We start from the raw sequence: 25171 nt of genomic DNA on the forward strand, positions 1-25171 counted from the left end.
TTTTGAAAATTAAACAAGTAAAAGATGAGTGTTATTATTTAAAAGTGAGCCATTTTTAATAAGAATTTTACATGAAGGTTGGGTGATGGACTCAGTAAAATTCTTGGATGTATTATATCTAGTATGCCAAGAGATTAACTGAGTTATTGCCATCTGTTGAAGAAAAAAGGCGAAAAATCTTGGAGTATGACAAATAAAAACTAGATACTATAAGACATTCAAGAATATTTGTGCCATCATCTGGTGTCACTGACAACAGTGGGACAGCCTGTTTCAGAACAACTCTTACCTAAGACTCAACCAGAAAAATTTGAAAAAATTAAAATATGAGAAAAAATAACAACAAGAACTGTTTGAAGAAGCTGGAAGGCTCCAAGGCAGTCAAGGAATTGGAGGGCTAGATCGCAGAAATAAGAGAGACCCAAAGAAGAGAATCTAACATTTGATGTAGCTTTTGCTCTTGAGAAACTGACAAACTGTGAGGTTGGAAAGAAAGTGGAAGTTTAAAAATTAAGACTATAAACAGAGCTTTAGATTCAGGAAAGTATTTTGATTTCAGGGTCCACTGAGGAAAAGAACTGCTGGTAAAGATTCCAGGTTGTCAGCTGAAACTTAAGGGTGCTAAAATCCCAGGTATTTAAGGAAACTTAACATAGAAGAAGGAAATGACAACCCACTCCAGTATTCTTGCCTGGAGAATCCCATGGACAGAGGAGCCTGGTGGGCTACAGTCCATGGGGTCGCAAAGAGTCAGACGCGACTGAGTGACTTAACTAACTTAACATAGACCAACCCCTCAAACAATGGTAGAAAAATCACTGTCAGCTTCCAAATGTACAATTGAAAATAGTCCTTAAAGATGGGCACCAGACAAAAATATATTTAGACAAAATTGAGAGAATTCCTTATCCATAAGCCACTCTAATGGCAGAATGTGAAGAACTAAAGAACCTCTTGATGAGCGTGAAGCAGTAGAATGAAAAAGCCAGCTTAAAACTAAATATATATATATATATATATATATATATACACACACACACACACACACACATATACAACTAATATCATGGTACGTGGCCTCATCACTTCATGGCAAATAGAAGGGGTAAAGGTGGAAGCAGTGACAGATTTCCTCTTCTCAGGCTCTAAAATTACTGCAGATGGTGACTGCAGCTGTGAAATCAGAAGATGACTGCTTCTTGGCAGGAAAGCAGTGACAGACCTAGGCATTGTGTTGACAAGGAAAGATCACTCTGCCAACTAAGGTCCATATAGTCAATCTACAGTTTTCCCAGTGGTCAGGTACGGTTGTGAGAACTGGACCATAAAGAAGGCAAAGCACCAAAGAATTGATGCCTTTGAACTGTGGTGCTGGAGAAGACTCCTGAGAGTCCCTTGGACAGCAAGGAGATCCAATCAGTCCATCCTAAAGGAAATCAACCCTGAATACTCATTGGAAGGACTGATACTGAAGCTGAAGCTCCAGTATTTTGGTCATCTGATGCCAACAGCTGACTCACTGGAAAAGTCCCTGATGCTGCGAAGGACAGAGGACAGAAGAAGAAGGCCTCAAAGGATAAGATTGCTGATGGCATCATCAATGTCATGGACATAAACTTGGGCAAAATTAGGGAGATGGTGAGGGACAGGAGGCCTGGCGTGCTAAAGTCCATGGGGTTGCAAAGAGTTGGATCTGAATGGGTGACTGAACAACAACAATAACAAAGCTAACAAGCATTTTTAGGCAGAACGAAAACAATCCAAGATGGAAACATGGTGTTTGTTATATGAGGAATGACGATCAAAGGAAAGAGTAAATACTTGAAGAATCTAAATGAATAGTGAATTCACACACTAACTAATAACATGTATTTCTGAAAATATTGATATATAGCAGTATTAACTTAAATGACAAGACATACTAAATAAATGTGAAATGTTCATAAATTCATAAAGTATTAAATTTGATAGACTTTAGTTGTTGATGCATGTTGTAATTTCTATAATACTAACTAAAATTCTAAAGGAATGGATAATGAAAAATAGAGAAAAAAATAATCAATATAGTTTAAGGAAGTGAAAATAATACAGTAGAAATAGCACAAACCTTAAATCAAAGTGGCAAATTTAAACTTGATTTTTTTAGTAATTACATTAAGTGTAAATGGCTTAAAAACAAAATGTTGCCTAAAATTAAACAAAATAATTTAATTAGATTCCTTGCAATCTACTCTTACAAATATAAAGGAAAAGGGGAATTAAAATTCAGTGAAAACTATAACAAAGAGAATGCAAAGGGATATTACTATGCAAAAAAGAAAAAGAAAATCACAAGAAGAGAATATAAGGAATACTGAGAGGTAAGAAAATGGGAGAAGATAATAAACTATGCGATGTGGATCAGAAAAGAGGAGACTACATATAAAAGGAAATAAAATAAACCAATTTTCCTATTTACATTTATAGATATTCTTTGCAAATATCTGGTAGTATCGACTTTAAAGTTTTCATTTGACTTGCATTTAGAAGTAATAGAAGCAAGTCTCCTAGAGAGATGAAACAGATATCCCTCCATTCCAAAAAAGTATTTCTTTTTTAATATGGTGCATAACATTCTGTAACATTCAAGGTATTAGAGTAAAGCTCTATAGCATGCCCCAACATTTTGAGAGACAGTTCAAATTATCTGCTCGGAAAGGACAATGCATCTCTCTATTCTTGGATTTACTCTAATGTCCCACTTTTTTTAGCTTCATCAGTCATCTGGTACATGAAGAAATGTGAATTCCACATTTAGAATAAAGGATAAACGTCTTCTAGTTACTACTTACACTGACTAGGTGCAAAAGACCTTGAAAAGATCAATTTAGGATTCCACTTTTTTAACTGGCCTAAACAGTCTGGGACATAGTGAATTAGAGTAAGAGAGAGAATAAGATCTGAGGAAGCAAACAGGTAGTTAATGTAGTATCCTGCTGTATTAAGGATGGTCTTAGATTCCAAATATCTAAATTCATAGAATTTCAGAAATAGGAAGGACTTAGTACTCATCCATGGTAACTCAGTTTAGTTACCTGTCAAGCGGTTTATTTAATGCTTACTTTTTCATTATCTTTTTTATGATTTGGAAACTGAAAATGAGAATATACCTATTGATCCTCAGATATCTGTATGAAATAAAATATTCTAAGTAAAATATCATAGGAATGCATAGACAGTTCAGTAGAATCACAGTGAATCTGGTGATTAAATTTAATGGGATGAAAGGAGTCAGAAAACTTACAAAGAAGTCAGCTTGACTGAATTTTATAAATTAGCAGATATGACCAGTTGAGAATAAAGTAAAGGGAATTCAGTTAAGAGTGAATGTCATGAGGAAGGGGTGTGAAAATGAGAGGTATCAGAGAGGTGAAAAGACACACAGGATCCTTGGCATGTTACCTTAGGCAATTTAGATACTTCATGGTCCCACAGACAATCCAGAGCATCTGAATTATTAACATGGGGAATGAAGTACATGATTACCTTTGTATTTTATCCAAATGAATATGGGGAAAAGATTTAGGGTGAATTTGAAAAGTTTGAGATTTCAGGAAAGGAGACCAATTAGGAGATTAAGGACTATCAAAATAATCCAAAATGATATATTTAGGGGATAAAGTATATTGGGAATGAGAAGACTGGAGATGGAGAAGATACATACTTGAGACTGTACAAAGAAATCTTAAACATCATTAGGATGTATTTTAAATAAAAAATATTATCAAGTGAGATATATTTTTGATTAAATCAGTGATCTCCAGGTTTCGTATATCTTTAAGTGTGAAGTCAGTCTCTTTCAAACCTGATCATCTGTTTCTTAGAAATACTGTAAGATGCATCATTATCTGGGTTAGTGAACAAATTTGTGCTTTAAATCTCATCTGTCATTAAGCAAATTATTTCCATCATGGGATACCTACTATACTAGTAAGGAAAAAAAAAAGAAATAGATTAAAGTTGAGATAAATATTATCATCATTCTCATTTGACATATAATCCTAGAATAATATGTATATGTATAAAAGTTATGTGTGTGTGTGTTTGCGTGTGTGCACTTTCAGGTATTACATTTTTGTTAACATGAAAACTGAATCAAATTTCAGCAAATGTGGAAAAATACTGGGAAGCTATTTTTACACCAATAGCAAACATTCAACATTAGACTAAAGAGATGATTAACAGAAAACATGATAAAACAAGCTTTAATCTATAGAATACTGTGAAAACTGAAACCCCTACCAACTCCCAAGCCTTTTAAATGTATCTTGTGTTAAATTCTCATAGTCAGTAGCAAGAGGGAGTGGGTGATGGTGTGTTTTATGTCTATTGTACTGGTGTAATTATTAAAAGTATCCTTTTACAGTTTCTCAAGTGACTGATTTGGATAATAAATCACATGTTCATCCCAATTTTAGACTTCTCTGACTTGTCCTGTATTTTATCAGTTCATAATATTTATGTCCTGACTCTCTCTTGTCTCTGCTTTATATGTCAAAATTAGCAATACCTTATGACTTACTTTATATCAGCAGAAGTAGTGTGTGGGCAGCAGAAGGCTCAGGTAGCTTTTTAAAAGAGGGAAGGCATATTATGTCACTTTCATTTATGCACAGACACCTTCTGCATCTTAGAGGAGAAGAAAATCTGCTGAGTAATCAACCTCCAGAAGGGAGCACAATAAAAGACAGTAACATAAAAAATCATTCTTTGTCAAATTAACACTGGCTGAATATTTAATAACATATAGTTATCCCAATTCACTTTGAGAGAGGATAGATTTTATTTGTGAAATGAAATTAACAGGCAATTTAAAACTTAAAGATTTATGTATAATTAGGTTTTGACAGTGAAAGTCACTCAGTTGTATCTAATTCTTTGCAACCCCATGGACTTAATCCATGGAATTCTCTAGGTCAGAATACTGGAGTGGGTAGTCTTTCCTTTCTTCAGGGGATCTTCTGACCCCAGGGATCAAACCCAGGTCTCCCACATTGCAGGTGGATTCTTTACCAGCTAAGCCACAAAGGAAGCCCAATTAGGGTTTGAATATATGCAAAAATGTATTGCTTTATAATGAAATCAGTTTCTTAAAAAGAGAAATGTGAATATCCCTTGATCATCTCTCATGGAATGCTAAGCACATTAACAGTGAAAGAAAGTTCCAGAGCCGAGTTTTCAAGGGCCTTTCAACATAAATTGTATTATTTGTCAAGTCTTTTCACAACTGTTCTTTAAAACACTTTCCACTGTGATTGAAACATATAGGATTTTCTGAAGGGTTTATTAATTTTAGGTTAGAAACTATGTCAATATATTTACTGCAAAAATCTTACTGCAGAGTATTGGCTCAATAGAAGTTTGCAGGATGATTAAACCAAAGAACAAATTTTAGTAACACAAGAATGTGTAGAATGGTAGTGTTAGAAACTAAGATGGTACAATGATTTTCTTATACAAATCATTACCAATTGTGATATAATACAACAGAAAATAAATTTAATGAAATATACACAGCCAAATGAACTGGGTATTACTTATATGTACAGTTAAAAGGCATCATGTACATATTGAGGAAAAGAAAAAACAATTTGAGAGCAAATTCAATGCACTGAATGTTTTGCTAAAGACTAGGGGCTCAACATTTCTCTAAAGTAGTCATACTCTACCAGCAGCTGCTTGGCCAAAGTTTTTTCAAAACTAAATATTTGATGTCTGCTAAGGTATAACTCTCACATCCATACATGACCACTGGAAAAACCATAACCTTGACAAGATGGACCTTTTTTGACAAAGTAATGTCTCTGCTTTTTAATACACTATCTAGGTTGGTCATAACTTTTCTTCCAAGGAGCAAGCATCTTTTAATTTCATGGCTGCAATCACTATCTGCAGTGATTTTGGAGCCCAAAACAATAAAGTCTGAGCACCAAAAAATTGATGCTTTTGAACTGTGGTGTTGGAGAAGACTCTTAGGAGTCCCTTGGACGGCAAGGAGATCCAACCAGTCCATCCTAAAGGAGATCAGTCCTGGGTGTTTATTGGAAACACTGATGCTGAAGCTAAACTCCAATCAATAGTTTGGCCACCTCATGCAAAGAGTTGACTCATTGGAAAAGACTATGATGCTGGGAGGGATTGGGGGAGGGAGGAGAAGGGGATGACAGAGGATGAGATGGCTGGATGGTATCACTGACTAGATGGGCATGAGTTTGGGTGAACTCCGGGAGTTGGTGATGGACAGAGAGGCCTGACATGCTGCGATTCATGGGGTCACAGAGAGTCGGACTAGACTGAGTGACTGAACTGAACCGAACTGACCTGAAGGTATAACTCACTCTTACCGTCTGATCTTGTAGACTAAAAGCACTGCAAGACACTTCTGAGTCACTTTGAAATTTCTCAAAATACTTCCCCAGGTGAGCAACAAATACTGAAAGCTTATTTTTTCTATGGAGACTGAAGAAAAAAATTTCTAAGTGAAGTATTTGTTTAAAGTTAAGTAGCAACTGGACAGTGTGGTAATGTTCTGACTTCTGAGGTCTGGGGTACTTTTTGTAGGTAAAACACTACGTACTTTTGGAGATGCAGTCAATGATAGACCCTGAAAAATGATTCAAATGTAAGTAAAGCTCATATAAATATTGTAATTAAGATTACATTGATGATGCAATACATTTGGGTGCTTATTAACTCCATCTATATAAATGAATATTTACCTTTAAATTATTAAATTAATCTAGGAAAGTATGTGAAACAATAACTTCCCCATGTACAAACTGGATTTAGAAAAGGCAGAGGAACCAGAGATCAAATTGCCAAATACACTGGATCATAGAAAAAGCAAGGGAATTCCACTCAAAAAAAAATCTGCTTCTGCTTCATTGACTATGCTAAAGCCTTTAACTGTGTGCCTCATAACAAATTGTGGAATATTCTTAATGAGATGTGAATAACATACCACATTACCTATCTCCTGAGAAAATTTTATGCAGGACAAGAAGCAACAGTTAGAACTGGACATGGAAAAATGGACTGGCTCAAAATTGTGAAAGGAGTATGTCAAGGCTGTATATTGTCATCCTGCTTATTTAACTTATATACAGATTACATCAAGTGAAATGCCAGGCCAGATGAATCACAAGCTGGAATCAATTGCTGGGAGAAATATCAACAACCTTTTTTGCAGAGATGATACCACTTTAATGGCAGGAAGTCAAGAGGAACAAAAGAGCCTTTGATGAGGGTGAAAGAGAAGAGTGAAAAGCTGGCTTAAAACTCAACATTCAAAAAAAGAAAAAAAAAGAAGATCATAACATACGGTCCTATCACTTCATGGCAAATAGATGGAGAAAATGTGGAAACTGTTAGATTTCATTTTCTTGGGCTCCAAAATCAATATAGATGGTGGCTGCAGGCACAAAATGAAAAGATGCTTGCTCCTTGGAAGAAAAGCTAAGACAAACCTAGACAGTGTATTAAAAAGCAGAGACATCACTTTGCCAACAAAATTCCATATAGTCAAAGCTATGGTTTTTCCAGTAGTCATGTATGGATGTGAGAATTGGACCTTAAAGAAGGCTGAGCACTGAAAAATTTGTTTTTGAGCTGTGCTGCTGGAGAAAACTCTTGAGAGTCCCTTGGATAGCAAGGAGAGCAAAACAGTCAATCCTAGAGGAAATCAACTCTGAGTATTCATTGGAAGAACTAGTGCTTATTCTCCAATACTTTGGTCACCTGATGTAAAGAGCTGACTCAGTGGAAAGGACCCTGATGATGGGAAAGATGGAGGGCAAGAGGAGAAGGGCAGAGGATAAGATGATTGGATGGCATCACTGACTCCGTGGATGGTAACAAAGGATGAGACAGTTGGTTGAACAAACTTGGGAAGATAGTACAGGGCAAGAAAGCCAGGTGTGCTGCAGTTTATGGGGTAACAAAGAGTCGGACATGACTTAGAGACTGAACAACAACAACAAAGGTAAGGTAGTCTGAAAAAACAAAAGCCCAATCTTTTAAAATCTATAGTTATTCTTCCTTTGTCAAGTGAATCACCCTTCTGATCCTGATAGAATGCATATATTTTAAAAAAAATCCAAAGAGAAACTTCAGTGTTAGCCTTTGACTCGTGCATGACTGAAGTATCAGACCATGGTAGGTACAAATACACAAAGAATATTCAATTCTGTGGTAAATGCATCCATAAAATTAGAGGGGTCGATTCTGTGATATGAATGCTCAGTTGTGTCCTCTTCTTTGTGACCCCATGGACTGTAGCCCACCAGGCTCCTCTGTCCATGGGATTATTCCAGGCAAGAATACTGGAGTGGACTGCCATTTCCTCCTCCAGGGGATCTTCCCAACCCAGGGATCAAACCTGTGGCTCCTGCATCTCCTGCATTGGCAGGCAGATTCCTTATCACTGAGCCACCAGGTAAGCCCCTGTGATTCGAGACAACAGTCAAAAGCAGTGATTCTTAGCTGTGAGTAAATTTTACTCATAGGGATATTTGACAATGTCTGGGCAAAAAGAGTCAATCCAATGTCAAGACAGTGGATAGGGCATGCAAAGAGCATCTAGATCATGTGAGAAGAGGACGGGGTGCCGCTAAATATTCTACAGTGCACAAGAACACCCCCACAACAAAGGTTTATCCAGGCCAAAGGGACAACTATGTTGAGGTTTAAAAACTCCGGGGACTTCCCCGGCAGTCCAGTGGTTAAGACACTATTATGACACTAGTTAGGGAACTACAAATCCCACATGCTTTGTGGTATGGCAAAAACACAGTCAGACAAATTTTTAAAAAGCAAAGTAAAACTCTGGTCAGGTAAGAGTTCTAAGAATCAATGGCTACTAAAATAAATGAGAATACGCAAGCAACTGGGTCCCCAAAACATTATGTAATATTAAACTTTCATGAGGGTCATGCAGGAAAAATAGTAAAATGAAAATCATGCTAAACTATTACTGAAGTAATTTTCAGTAGAGCACAATATGCCTATCATAGGAAGCACGTGATAAAATTCTTACAGTTACTGAAGGGAAATATTTTTCTCTTCCTTAAGCAATTTATTTCATTTTATTTGAGAGTTATTTCCCCTTTAATTTTAACTTGACAAAACTAAGAAAAGCTTATAGTATCATATAATAGAGTCTCAATGACCACTTTAAATGAATTAATGTCTCTGCTTATGTCCTCTATATTATTCTCTTTTCACTTCAGCACTCTCACCCCATTTCCCCTTTCATATTACTTTTTACATAAGCTAGAGGAATCAATTGTATCTAGACATAGGATAAATAATACAATTCAAAGAGTTCTTAGTAATGGAATCCTAAATTAATCAACTCAACATTTAACACAAATTTGAAACTGTTATGAAATTATTAAGGTCTAGAGAATTGTGTGGCTCAGATGGTAAAGAATCTGCCTGCAATGAAGGAGACCCATGTTCGATCCCTGGGTCAGGAAGATCCTGTAGAGTTAGGAATGGCTACCCACTCGAGTGTTCTTGCCTGGAGAATTCCATGGACAAAGGAGCCTGGTGGGTTACAGTCCATAGTGTTGTAAAGAGTCAGACACGCCTGAGCAACTAACACACAAAGAACTGTAATACATTTATTATTGATCAAAAAACACTGCTAATTTGCAATAATGTCAAAGTGCTAATTGTTCAATGTTAGTAACAGAAAAAAAAAAAAACAGAAGGGAGAAATTGATTAGAAAATTTATATGGAACATGTAAAGACTGAAGAGAGATTGAGAAAATCCTACTTCAAATTTATGATTTTCACATAGATGAAGCCAAATAAGTATGTCCTCTCTTTTGACACTAACAGCTAAAATGTTACTAGTATTACACGTTAGGAGGTAATCTGAAATCCCTAAGTTATTTTTAAAGATAAAAATAAAAATAACTGTTTGCAATGGCAACCCACTCCAGTACTCTTGCCTGGGAAATCGCATGGATGGAGAAGCCTGGTGGGCTGCAGTCCATGGGGTCGCGAAGAGTCGGACACGATTGAGGGACTTCACTTTCACTTTTCACTTTCATGCATTGAAGGAAATGGCAACCCACTCCAGTGTTCTAGCCTGGAGAATCTCAGGGATGGCGGAGCCTGGTGGGGTCTATGGGGTTGCAGAGTCAGACACGAGTGAAGCGACTTAGCAGCGGCAGCACCATATATTAAAGTACACATGAGTATGTCCCATTTATTAGAACCACCAACTTGAAAGAGAGGGATAGATATAGATAGATGGATAAATGAGAGAAGTATCTATATTACTATTGGTGGTTCTAATGTATGGAAATTTTAATTAAAAAATTAAAAATACAGTGTAGAAATATTGTTCAAGGTGGGACTTACTTATCGGATCTGCCTTTCTATGAGAACTCCTCCTGCTTCTAGTTAGGAAGGGAAGGAAAAGGAAGAAAAGGAATTAATGCCTCCAATAATTTACTTAAGAACCTGATGAAAAGGTGAGGGGCAGAAGTTTCTAGAAATCTCAGGCAGCCTCACCCTGTCCCCAGCTGACTGGAGCACTGGAACAGCGAGACTGGTTTTCAGATGCTCACTAGAGCTGTGAGCCTGCCTTTAAATCACAACTTCCATTTTCCTTTTGCAAAAAATGCTTGAGAGGGAGAAACCTAACCTGAACCTGATCGCAGTGGATCAGAAAAGTACAATGCAACCCTTCCAGTCCTGTGGCCACAGAAGAGCATACACATAGGTAGATGGGAGGGATATCGATACCAATAGGTTATCCAGCACTCTGATCATTAATACAATAAAAGAGTAGAGATTATTGCTTCTCAAGCTGGTAAGGTCCCCCACGTCCACTTAGAACATAGAGCAACTACTGTTTAAGTGGATCTCAGCTTCCATCTCTCAGGTCTGCTGTGACAAAGGAAAAAGAACATTTACCTTTTACTAGGCTTGGCTCAAGCTCAGATCCTGGATTACAAACGTTCAAAGCACACAGAAATTTAAAACATTCTCCACAAATTTCAAAGATAATGATGCATTAGAAAAATAAAACAACACTCCTTTTCCATCTGTCTGTAATGTAATCGTTTCTAAAATATTTTATTTTGGGGGGGTTGTTTAACCAGATATCATAACCTACAGGACAAAACCAAGAATTCACTGTTGCTGCCAGAAGTACTGTTTTGGATCTGCAAGTCCCAAGTAAACAAGGTATCAATCTGTTTCCTTGTGAGAGTTACTACCCTAGTCTTGTGTCAATGACCCTGGAATATTCCTTCTAGTTAGATCTCAGTCTCATTGTTGGTTTTTTTTCCAATTATTTTTATTAGTTGGAGGCTAATTACTTTACAATATTGTAGTGGTTTTTGCCATACATTGACATGAATCAGCCATGGATTTACATGTGTTCCCCATCCCAATCCCCCCTCCCACCTCCTTCCCCATTCCATCCCTCTGGGTCATCCCAGTGCACCAGCCCTGAGCACTTGTCTCATGCATCCAGCCTGGACTGGCGATCGATCTGTTTCACACTTGATAATATACATGTTTCAATGCTGTTCTCTCAGATCATCCCACCCTCACCTTCTCCCATAGAGTCCAAAAGTCTGTTCTATACATCTGCGTCTCTTTTTCTGTCTTGCATATAGGGTTATCGTTACCCTCTTTCTAAATTCCATATACATGTGTTAGTATACTGTATTGGTGTTTATCTTTCTGGCTTACTTCGCTCTGCATAATGGGCTCCAGTTTTATCCATCTCATTAGAACTGATTCAAATATATTCTTTTTAATGGCTGAGTAATATTCCATTGTGTATATGTACCACAGCTTTCTTATCCATTAGATCTCAGTCTCATTGTTTAATGCTAGTGTATCTAAATGCCTTTCTATTGATCTTTTTGGGAACCAAATGTTTTATCCCTGAGCTGGAGTGTTCCTGAGATCAGGTATCTTTTGATTCTTTCAAATTTTTCACACTTTGCTCCAATTTCTTTGAAACCCTGAAGTTTGCCAGTTACTTGGAGTATTACTGACTGCCTTTACAAGACTGGGTTATCATCCTCAAATGGGTGATGTTGATTTCTGATCTAGAATTCTGACAGAGTATAAGAATGGAAATGTGCAGGCTGACCTGAGCTATAAGGCTCAGTTCGAAGGGGAAATAGAGGCCACTTCCCATGGGAAGAGGGCTCAGGAAGAAAGAGCTTGTGCACATAGTCAGTAGATGAGGGTGTGTGTGAAAAAAGAGATGGATTTGGGAGGTAGAATGTTGAAGAATTACCTGAGTTAGTAGGAGCCAGAGAAGAGACTCTTGTGAAACATGTTTCAGTAAACCCCAGGGAGAGAAAGATACATTCGTAGGGCATACCTGGTTAGGGCCCTTTGCATGATATTAATTGTTGTTTAATATCATGTAAAATCCCCATGCTTTGAAGAAAATCTAGAGGATTCTGTAGAATGGAAACAGATTTGCAAGTATGCTGACCTGCTGCTGTGTATTTTATCTCTAATGCCTGCATGTAACTCAGGGTTTTGCTTTGATCCTATCTGTAGCCTGACCAGTCATATCCAGATGATCACATTTTTTCTCTAGCTCATCCTATAGTATCTCAAATTCCAGTTATAGCATATGACTAGAAACATATTTTAACAGAATTAAAATGCAGCTTTTTCTGATTTATTTTAGTATTCTTTTCAATTATCCTAAAGGCAAAATAAATAAATCAAAGGCAAATAAGTAGATTTCACAAGTACCTGATCCAAAAGTGAAGATAAAAACATGGCATCCCTTTGTTATGATTAGAGTAGAAAATACATGTAATAGACTGATTGGAGACTCTCAAACTACCAAGTAGTAAAATGTTGATCAATTTAAGAAATAAAATTTCTTTAAAAAATCCCTTTAAAAAGCTTAAACAAATAAATCAGTAGAATATAACCTTATTACTTGTTTACCTGCTTGTACTGTAAAATGATACTTCCTAGCAGCAGTTTTTTAATACCTATTTTTTACAGTTCTGCTTATTCTTTGAATTCTGTATATTTGAAGCTCATTGTGTTCTTAATCATACTCATTACAGTCACCTCTCCAGCTTGTTTGCTACTTCTTGCTATTTCAAATTTCTTCTTTGAATTTAAATATTTAATATTCAGATCCATTCCTGGACAGTTAAAAAAAAACTCCTTGGTTCTGGTTTTCTCTCTTTCCAGGAGTTCTTAATTCAATGCTAAAGCAGTGCTTTACTAATCTTCTTTATTTTCCTTGTGGGAGTTAAGGCACACTTCTCTGTGAAGAACTGCTTTAAATATACAGTTTGAAAGAGATTTTTATCTTCCTGTCTTTGACCCTTTCACTCAGAAAGATGCTGTTTTGAAGATTTTTTTTTTTCCTCACCATCAGATGATGTGCATCAACAGTACTGTTTAATTTATCTGTGTTCACAAAAATAGACAATCATTTGATGTGGGTCTGCCTTTTTGAGGTAAATAATTTAGGAGTTAGATTTTCAGGTAAATTCTCAGGTATAGACAAAATTACCTGAGAGTTTCCGCCATAGCTACTCCCTCTCAGATTAGAGAAGGCTGATACAATGTCTTGTCTCTGTTTCTGCTCTGCAAATAGGTTCATCAGTACCATCTTTTTAGGTTTTTTATATATATAATATATATATAAAATATATATAATATATATTATAATATATAATATATTATTTATATATATATAATATAATATTATAATAGAGGGTGGGAGGTTGGAGAGAGTAACATGGAGACATACATTACCACATGTAAAACAGCCAATGGGAATTAGCCATGTGACTCAGGGAACTCACCAGGGCTCTGAAACAACCTAGAGGGGTGGGATGGGGAGGGAGGTGGGAGGGGTGTTCAAATGGGAGGGGACATGGGTAAACCTATGGTTGATTCATGTTGTGACTAGCTGATTCATGTAGTAGAAACCAACACAATACTGTGAAGCAATTATCCTTCAGTTAAAAATAATTTTTTTAAAATGTTGATACAATGAAGTGCTATAGAGAATTATACATACTGGAAATACTAAGGTCTTAATGCTGCTTCTTCCAAGGGGAAAAAAAAAGTGAAGGTCAAGATACTTAGAAGACAAAAATAGCATTAATAAAAAATATACTTTGACTTTCCTACCAGCTGAAACTTCATGTATCCAGTAGATGTCAGAGCAATTGTAAAAAGGGAATTAGAGAAAAACATTCTCAAAGATTGTAACATCTTTAGGCCCAACAAACATGAACTGTAATAGAAGCAATGTGTTACTAAGATATAGATATAGCATTCAAATGCCATATTTAATCTTAATATACAATCTGTTTGCCTATCATAAAACACATACGGTTCATGAATCAGGTAACTGAGAAAAATGATAATGACGTATTTGCTCCAAGATGAAGGAAGTGTTACACATCGTGAAAGATACAGTGTTTGACAGATAATTCTGTTATTAAAATGAGAAAACAAGACCCTTCATCTTGCCCTGGAGAGAAATGTGGTCACAGCACTCTCCCGTTCCTCTTTACTTGCTGATTTGATGAAGGAACTCCTTGAATCTCCCTGACAACTTGGAATTTCTTGATTACTCTGGACTCTTATTAAGACATATCCAAACTCAGTCTACTTTACCACACCAAACCCTTAATGATTGGAATTGAATATGCGTCCATAACCTATAAGGTGTGTGTGCGGGGGATGGTCACTGGGTAGGGAAGAGACACAGGGTGGGGGAACATGAATACAGTAATACAGAAAGAGAATTGCTAGCTCAAAGCCTCCTGTATCAGTTGCAAGAAGTTATTGGTAGACCATCATGACTTTGCAAAGCTTTATCCTCCAGTTGGGTTGCCAGGGTCAAAGAAACACAGTACCTTTTGGAGCGAGAACAAGAGATTTTACAATACCTTTTAAATTTCTATGAATAGAATTCCAAATTATAATATATAATTTTAATTGATTTATTTTCAAGTACGTTTTTAATAACCCATTGCAGATGAAAGTATGGGTTCACCACAACCAACAAATTTGTTGACATTGTGAGCCTAGAAATTAGAAGGCAACTTTCTTTCTAACTTTTCATAATAAGAGGATCATCTTAAACACTGAATTGGATTTTATGAAGAAAGGGAATTTTCAACTTTAAGTCTTTTACATGAAATATTCTATCACTTAAACTTCTTAATGTAATTTTCTGCTGAAGAATGATGGCTAGATAAGATATTCATCAAAAACAATCTAGACACTTAAGTAGCATATTGAACTAAAAAATGACTAGAGACAGTTATCCCACATATTACAAGATTAAAAACATATATTTTAAGAATGTTCACCTTTTATTTTAAATATATTTGTATATATTACACATCCATATATATTTACATATATTCAATGCATGTACATACACACATATACAATCTGAATTGATTTCACTATATGCAATCATTTTTTTTTGCAATTATTTGACTAAAGAATCAATTACCAGCTATTCCTAAGTACTGTTTGAAAATTTATACAACTTTATATTTTAAAGTTTAAATATGAATCCTTACAGAAAAATCCATTGAATTCTTTAAATCTTTGGAATATTTTCATGACCTTCACCAGAACTAAACATGATAAATTATGACCAACCAAACAGCCAGGTCAGAACTAAATAAGGTACCTTAATTATTGCTGGATGTCTTCAATTTCCAAGACTAAATATCATCCTAAATTTCCATGTTTTAGATGTGTCTACAATTTTTAAATGTCAGCAGAATTATTTGAGTTTCTGATTAAAATTAAAGTACTTGCTACCAGTTACATAGGAACAGTAAATGGTACTAAAAGCAGAAGGAAAGTGCATATTACTGAACACTATACTTCAGTAGATCGGAGAAGGAAATAACAGCCCACTCTAGTATTCCTGCCTGGGAAGTCCCATAGACAGAGGAGATTGGTGGGCTATAATAGGATCGCAGAAGAGTCGGACTCGACTGAGCAACTAAACAACAGTATTTCAATAGGCTGTGCTTAGTTGCTCAGTTGTGTCCAAATCTTTGCAACTCCATGCACTGTAGCCCGCCAGGATTCCCTGTCCATGGAGTTTCTCCAAGCAAGAATACTGGAGTGGGTTGCCATGCCCTCCTCCAGGGGATCTTTCCAACCCAGGAATCAAATCCAGGTTCCCTGCATTGCAGGAGGATTCTTTATCATCTGAGCCAACAAATATTTCAATAGAAAAGTACAAATGAAAGTCAGCCTCCCACTGAAGGCCAAATCTTCAATAGATTAGCTTCCCAAGCTCACATTGACTCGTCATGTTTACTTAAAGATGAGTAAATAGACCAACACATATTGAATATAGCTGACTGATTTGTATTTTATTGAAATGGAAAAATAGAATTATGATTAATAATGTTAACAGCTATCTTTTTACTGGATACAGGAGTTAGCCAAATACAAACTTCATACTTTTCATAAACATGGAGCTCACTGAGTAAAAAAAGCAGGGAAACATTACATAATAGAAAATTATAAGACACACTGGAGAAGGTAGTTCATTTTAAAAAAGGACATTAGGTTACTGAGGTGATAATCCTGAACCTCTGAACTCATTATAATGGAAAGTTGTTTTCAATCTCTCCCACAGGAAATACTTTCATATTATGGTCAGGATACATAAAACTCTACTGGATGATTTTATAAATGATTGCTATTGGCTGTTATCAGGATTGCCTTATTATCTATAAAATTCCTAAATCCAAAATATCAAAAAATTGTTTTCACTTTTTTAGTATAATGGGAAGTTACTTTAGAAATAAATGTAAGGAATCATGTTACAATTTCTGTTTAAGTTAATATAGTAAAATAAAATGATAAACAATATTGATAAGATGAAAAGTTAACAAAAAATACCATATCAAATATTTCACTTCAAGAATTTACACTCACAAACACACCTTGCATAATTGACTAGGTGTTCATGGTTTCCATAACTCATGAATGCGGGAATTTTAGTTAAAGTGATGCAAAAAAAAAAAGATTAAGTAGAAATCGCATCATTTCCAGTGATCTTTTGGACAAACCAAAGCAACTGACTGAACTTTTGCCTTTTTTTTCAATCTGTGGTCTGCAGGGTCAGAATTTATACATCTTAAGACAAATATTTTTTGAACTGTGGTGTTGGAGAAGACTCTTGAGAGTTTCTTGGACTGCAAGGAGATCCAACCAGTCCTTCCTAAAGGAGATCAATCCTGGGTGTTCATTGGAAGGACTGATGCTGAGCTGAAACTCCAATACTTTGGCCACCTCATGTGATGAGTTGACTCATTGGAAAAGACCCTGATGCTGGGAGGGATTGGGGGCAGGAGGAGAAGGGCACGACAGAGGATGAGATGGCTGGATGGCATCACCGACTCGATGGACATGAGTCTGAATAAACTCAGGGAGTTGGTGATGGACAGGGAGGCCTGGCATGCTGTGATTCATGGGGTCGCATAGAGTTGGACACGACTGAGTGATGGAACTGAACTGAAGACAAATATTTATTTTTTTCATCTTGTCATCTTTGCCATTTTGGTTTTGGAGAAATAAGCCAAAGATGTCTTTTGTCATGAAGGTCTGTTTGATCTGAGGGGAATGCACTTATCAGGTTTATTTTGTAGTTGTTGCTATTTTTATTTATTTTTTATTTTATAAATTTATTTATTTTAATTGGAGGTTAATTACTTTACAGTATTGTAGTGGTTTTGCCATACATTCACATGAATCAGCCATGGGTGTAGATGCGTTCCCCATCCTGAACCCTCCTCCTACCTCCATCCCCACTCCAGCCCTCCAGGTCATCCCAGTGCACCAGCCCCGAGCACCCTGTCTCATGCATTGAACCTGGACTGATGATTCATTTCACATATAATAATATACATGTTTCAACGTCATTCTCCCAAATCATTCCACCCTCACCCTCTCCCATGGAGTCAAGACTGTTCTATACATCTGTGTCTCTTTTGCTGTCTCACATATAGGGTCATCATTACCATCTTTCTAAATTCCACATATATGCATTAGTATACTATGTTGGTGTTTTTCTTTCTGACTTACTTACTCTGTATAATAGGCTCCAGTTTCACCAACCTCATTAGAACTGATTCAAATGTATTCTTTTCAATGGCTGAGTAATATTCCATTGTGTATATGTACCACAGCTTTCTTATCCATTCATTTGCTGATGGACATCTAGGTTGCTTCCATGTCCTGGCTATTATAAACAGGGCTGTGATGAACACTGGGGGACATGTGTCTCTGTCTATTCTGGTTTCCTCAGTGTGTATGCCCAGCAGTGGGGTTGCTGGGTCATATGGCAGTTCTATTTCCAGTTTTTAAGGAATCTCCACACTGTTCTCCATAGTGGCTGTATTAGTTTGCATTTCCACCAACAGTATAAGAGGGTTCCCTTTTCTCCACACCCTCTCCAGCATTTATTGCTTGTAGACTTTCGGATAGCAGCCATTCTGACTGGCATGTAATGGTATCTCATTGTGGTTTTGATTTGCATTTCTCTGATAATGAGTGATATTGAGCAGCTTTTCATATGTTTGTTAGCCATCTGTATGTCTTCTTTGGAGAAATGTCTGTTTAGTTCTTTGGCCCATTTTTTGATTGGGTCATTTATTTTTCTGGAACTGAGCTGCAGGAGTTGCTTCTATATTTTTTAGAGTAATTATTTGTTAGTTGCTTCATTTGCTATTATTTTCTCCCATTCTGAAGGCTGTCGTTTCACCTTGTTTATTGTTTCCTTTGTTGCGCAAAAGCTTTTAAGTTTTATTAGGTCTCATTTATTTTTGCTTTTATTTCCAATATTCTGGGAGATGGATCAGAGAGGCTCCTGCTGTGATTTACGCCAGAGAGTGTTTTGCCTGTGTTTTCCTCTAGGAGTTTTCTAGGTCTTACATTTCTGGTCTTACATTTAGATCTTTAATCCATTTTGAGTTTATTTTTGCGTACGGTGTTAGAAAGTGTTCTAGTTTCATTCTTTTACAAGTGGTTGACCAGTTTTCCCAGCACCACTTGTTAAACAGATTGTATATTCTTGCCTCCTTTGTTGAAGATAACGTGTCCATAGGCCTGTGGATTTATCTCTGGGCTTTCTATTTTGTTCCATTGATTTATATTTCTGTCTTTGTACCAGTACCATACTGTCTTGATGACTGTGGCTTTGTAGTATAGTCTGAAGTCAGGCAGGTTGATTCCTCCAGTTCCATTCTTCTTTCTCAAGATTGCTTTAGCTATTCGAGGTTTTTTTGTATTTCCATACAAATTGTGAAATTATTTTTTCTAGATCTGTGAAAAATACCATTGGTAGCTTGATAGGGATTGCATTGAATCTATAGATTGCTTTGGACAGTATACTCATTTTCACTATATTGATTTTTCTGATCCATGAACACGGTATATTTCTCCATCTATTTGTGTCCTCTTTGATTTCTTTCACGAGTGTTTTATAGTTTTCTATATATATGTCTTTTGTTTCTTTAGGTAGATATACTCCTAAGTATTTTATTTTGTTGCAGTGGTGAATGGAATTGTTTCCTTAATTTCTCTTTCTGTTTTCTCATTGTTAGTGTATAGGAATGCAAGGGACTTCTGTGTGTTTATTTTATATCCTGCAACTTTACTATATTCATTGATTAGCTCTAGTAATTTTCTGGTAGAGTCTTTAGGGTTTCCTATGTAGTGGATCATGTCTTCTGCAAACAGTGAGAGTTTTAATCTTATTTTCCAATCTGGATTCCTTTTATTTCTTTTTCTGTTCTGATTGCTGTGGCCAAAACTTCCAAAACTATGCTGAATAATAGTGGTGAGAGTGGGCACCCTTGTCTTGTTCCTGACTTTAGGGGAAATGCTTTAATTTTTCACTTTTGAGGATAATGTTTGCTGTGGGTTTGTCATATATAGCTTTTATTATGTTGAAGTTTGTTATTTATATTCCTGCTTTCTGGAGGGTTTTTATCATAAGTGGATGTTGAATTTAGTCAAAGACTTTCTCTGCATCTATTGAGATAATCATATGGCTTTTATTTTTCAATTTGTTAATGAGGTGTATTACATTGATCGATTTGTGGATATTGAAAGAATCCTTGCATCCCTGGATAAAGCCCACTTGGTCATGATGTATGATCTTTTTAATATGTTGTTGGATTCTGTTTGCTAGGATTTTGTTAAGGATTTTTGCATCTATGTTCATCAGTGATACTGGCCTGTAGTTTTCTTTTTTTGTGACGTTTTGTCAGGTTTTGGTATTAGGGTGATGGTGGCCTCATAGAATGAGTTCGGAAGTTTACCGTCCTCTGAAATTTTCTGGAAGACTTTGAGTATAATAGTTGTTAGCTCGTCTCTAAATTTTTGGTAGAATTCAGCCATGAAGCCGTCTGGTCCTGGGCTTTTGTTTGCTGGAAGATTTCTGATTACAGTTTCAATTTCCGTGCTTGTGATAGGTCTGTTAAGATTTTCTATTTCTTTCTGATTCAGTTTTGGAAAGTTGTACTTTTCTAAGAATTTGTCCATTTCTTTAAAGTTGTCCATTTTATTTCCATATAGTTGCTGATAGTAGTCTCTTATGATCCTTTGTATTTCTATGTTGTCTGTTGGGATTTCTCCATTTTGTGGTTTGATTCTTCTCCCTTTGTTTCTTAATGCGTCTGGATAATGGTTTGTCAATTTTATTTATCTTCTCAAAGAACCAGCCTTTGGCTTTGTTGATTTTAGCTATGGTCTCTTTTGTTCCTTTTGCATTTATTTCTGGCCTAATTTTTAAGATTTCTTTCCTTCTACTAACCTTGGGGTTCTTCATTTCTTCCTTTTCTAGTTGCTTTAGGTGTAGAGTTAAGTTATTTATTTGACTTTTTTCTTGTTTCTTGAGGTAAGCCTGCATTGTTATGAACTTTCCCCTTAGCACTGCTTTTATAGTGTCCCATAGGTTTTGGGTTGTGTTTTCCTTTTCATTCATTTCTATGCATATTTTGATTTATTTTTTTATTTCCTCTGTGATTTGTTAGTCATTCAGCAGTGTGTTGTTCAGCCTCCATATGTTGGACTTTTTAATAGTTTTTCTCCTGCAATTGACATCTAATCTTACTGCATTATGGTCAGAAAAGATGCTTGGAATGACTTCAATTTTTTTGAATTTACCAAGGCTAGACTTATGGCCCAGGATGTCATCTATCCTGGAGAAGGTTCCATGTGCACTTGATAAAAAGTGAAATTCATTGTTTTGGGGTGAAATCTCCTATGGATATCAATTAGGTCTAACTGGTCTATAGTATCATTTAAAGTTTGTGTTTCTTTGTTTATTTTCTGTTTAGTTGATCTATCCATTTGTGTGAGTGGGGTTAATATTCTTCAGAGAGGACTTCCTTCTAGTCAAGCAATTAAAGTGTAAGCTTCAGGAATCCTCCAAAAACCTTTCATTCATTCTACCTTTTGCTTTGTTCCCTGATAAAGAAAACCACAATTTCTATTATACCTAATCATTCCTCAGTCATCTCTTGTTTGTTATTGTCTTTTATATAATAAGTTTGATGAGTCTTAGTATCCTGGAATATAAAATATGTACTAATTTTCTCCCATGATTGATGTTGTTCAGTCACTAACTGGGGTCTGACTGTTTGCAACCCCATGGACTGCAGCACATCAGGCTTCCCTGTCCTTCACTATCTCCTGGAGTTTGCTCAAACTCATGTCCATTGTGTCCATGATGTCATCCAACCATCTCATCCTCTGTTGCTCCCTTCTCCTGCCCTCAATCTTTCCCAGCATCAGGGTCTTTTCCAGTGATTCGGCTCTTTGCATCAGGTGGCCGAAGTATTGGAACTTCAGGACCAGTCCTTCTAATGAATATTTAGAGTTGATCTCCCATTATTATATTTAATAACTATCTTCTGTCAAATGTCTTTCCTATTTCTTAACAACAGTTTGAGTAGGTCTTGCAACTTGTGGGTCAGTTATAACTACTAAAACTAGCAAACTTTAACCATCATTTTCAAGGGAAATTTAAAGTTGTCCTCTCCCTCAGTACAGGCTTAACATGTAGGGTAAGGGTTTGGGATCAGGTGCTAGGGCATGTTCTCTTTATATATTATATATTACCTCACCTGGGTCTTCTAGGCTCTAGAGAGATTCCACTATTGAATGGAGAGGAGGAAGAAAACAGAGAAAATGGTCTTTTAACAAACTGGGTGGAGAAGTTGTAAATTTGTTTTTGGTTTGTCTTATTGTATTTTGGCTTGTACTTCTCTAAGACAGTGTTCCTAGCCATGGAAGCCATAGTTAGGAAAGATATATTGTAGGTGTTCAAGTACTGGCTGTCCTTTGTATGTGTGTGTGTGTGTGTGTGTGTGTGTGTGTGTGTGTGTGTGTGTGTGTGTGTATAATTTTTTCACAGTGCCTTGAAAGACCTCCTCACTGCACAACTCTCTGCCATGAGAAGTTTATCTTAAAATCAGTCTCTTAAATCCCATCCCATAAATTATGATTGATAGTTCATCATGCAACATTTACTGCTGAAATCCTCTATGGAATGATTACTTATTTAATTGGACTATAATTTCTTTACCATGTTGTATTAGTTTCTGCTGTACAATGAAGTGAGTCAGCCATATGCAGGCATATATTCTCTCCCTCATGGACCTCCCTCCCCACCATCCCACCCCTCTAGGTCATCAGAGAGCATGGAGATGAGCTTACTGTGCTATATAGTGAGTTCCAGCTGGCTATCTATTTTACATATGGTAGTATATATACCTTCCATGATGAACAGTCCTACAAGAATTTGTACAAATTCTTGATAAGGCTACTTCAGGCTATTACACTGCCTAATCCAAACTTTTTCTCAACCTACCTCTCTCCAATTATCCTACATTTTTTCAGGTTACACAAAAAAATTATGAGCATATATAATGTCTGATTAGATGCTCAATCCAGGAAAAAAATGCCAACTCACTCCTCTTTCAGAGTCTCCCTCCATTAAGTTTTTGTGAGTATTTCCTCTCACTTGGCTTTTAGGATGGGATCTCATCCTTTGTTTCCCTGGAGAACCATTCACAAGATGAACATTAAATTATCTCTCAATCTATCTCCACCTTCAATGCATACAGAAAGGAGATGTGTAGGGTAGTCAAGTTGAAGTAGACACCTGCAAAATCCTGAAGTTAATTTGGTGCTTTCTTTAAAATCTGAGGATATTTCCCCCTTATTGGGACTCAGTCACAATTTCAGGACACTAGGAAAAATTTGTATAAATAAATATCCCTCAATTACATTATTCTCCAAAACCATTGGTTCAAAATGTATTCCTACAATTGATATTGGAATTTCTGTCTACTGGATTTTCCAACTGTCACAATTACTAGATTGCTTCTTGGTATATGGCTTTACTTGAATCACTGTCAGTTTAAGTATCAATATCCAACTTAAAATGTTGCCCCTTATCATAGAAAACAATTGTATATGATTCAAACTAATATTTAAGATAAATAAAATGGCCAAATAAAAACAAAGAGAAAAAATTATATTGATGTAGTAGGTAAATCTAGTAGGTTTCCCTGATAGTTCAGTTGGAAAAGAATCCACCTGCAATGCAGAAGACCCCAATTCGATTCCTGGGTTGGGAAGACACACTGGATATAAGGGAAAGGCTTCCCACTCCAGTATTCTAGCCTAGAGAATTTCATGGACTGTATAGCCCACAGGGTCACTTGACATGACTGAGAAACTTTGAATTTCACTTTCTTTCTTTTCAGGTAAATTCTATGTGTATTAAATCATTTGTGGTTAAACCATGTTTGGCTACCAAACCATGTCTTTTGTCCTTCATATGAAATCCTTTGCTTACTTTTTTCCCCTTATTTTAAGAAAAATACACTTTATATCTATTATAACCAAACACACACACACACACACACACACACACACACACACATAAAACACACACGTGACTACTGTATCAATCCTTTGTAAATTCAGAAAGACATTAGTAAATGAACTAACTTATCTACAAAATGGAAACAGACAGACAGATGTAGAAAACAAACTTATGGTTCCCACAGGGTAAGTGGCAGGGAGATAAATTGAGAAGCTGGTATTGACATATACACACTACTATATATAAAACAAATAGCTAATAAGGACCTACTGTATAGCACAGGGAACTCTATTGAATACTTTGTACTGACACATATGGGAAAAGAATATAAAGAAGAGTGGATATACATATATGTATAGCTGATTCACTTTGTTGTACACTTGAAACTAACACAACATTGTAAGTCAACTATACTCCAATATAATTTTTAAAAATAAAAGTAGGAAATTCAGAAAGGCTATAAATTAAGGGCTCAAGATGTGTGAGGAAACAGGTCTGCTTTGTCTTTGGTTTTGTGGAGCCCATTCATCATCCATATTCACGTCTCAATTTTATTCCTATACCCTTTCCTCATATCCTTACCCATCCAGCCAGATATGCAGAACTATTATTGCCAAAATACACTTGACAACCCAGGAATTTTGAATGTATATATTTTTAGATCCCAGAACATGTAAAGTCTATTTTACCTTATCCAAAATAATTCTGACCTTTGGATTAACTACTCCTTAAATCTTAACTGCTCTCAGATTCATGCTTTTAGCTTAATAGATTATCTTTTTTCCATGTCAAACCTATTTCTAATAAAAGTAGCTTTAATGTCCAAATTCCTTTCTGAAATATCAGAAATGAGTTTTTCCAGAGTGGAATGTGTACCCCCAGAGTATTGCCAAATGCACTAAGGTAGCATATATAATTCAAGTGAATGTATACTGATTGCTTTTACAGTATCTTTCTTTGCTATTTTGTATTGTCCATTTATCATTCAAGACTCTGAGCTCTGTGCTACAAAAATGTACTGGAGTTGATTCATGTAAGAAAAGATTTTACCAAAAATCACTGGGAATGTCATTGAATTATTAGAATTTTGAGGAAATCATCTCAGGAAAAAAAAAATTACAGGGATACAGGTAGGCTTTTTGTTTGTTTTTTAGTCACCACGTACACTAGTCAGCCAAAATTACCAACAAAGACATCCCAGAAAATGAATG

The sequence above is a fragment of the Odocoileus virginianus genome, chromosome 18, assembly GCF_023699985.2.
Source record: "Odocoileus virginianus isolate 20LAN1187 ecotype Illinois chromosome 18, Ovbor_1.2, whole genome shotgun sequence".
NCBI classification, from domain to species: Eukaryota; Metazoa; Chordata; class Mammalia; order Artiodactyla; family Cervidae; genus Odocoileus; species Odocoileus virginianus.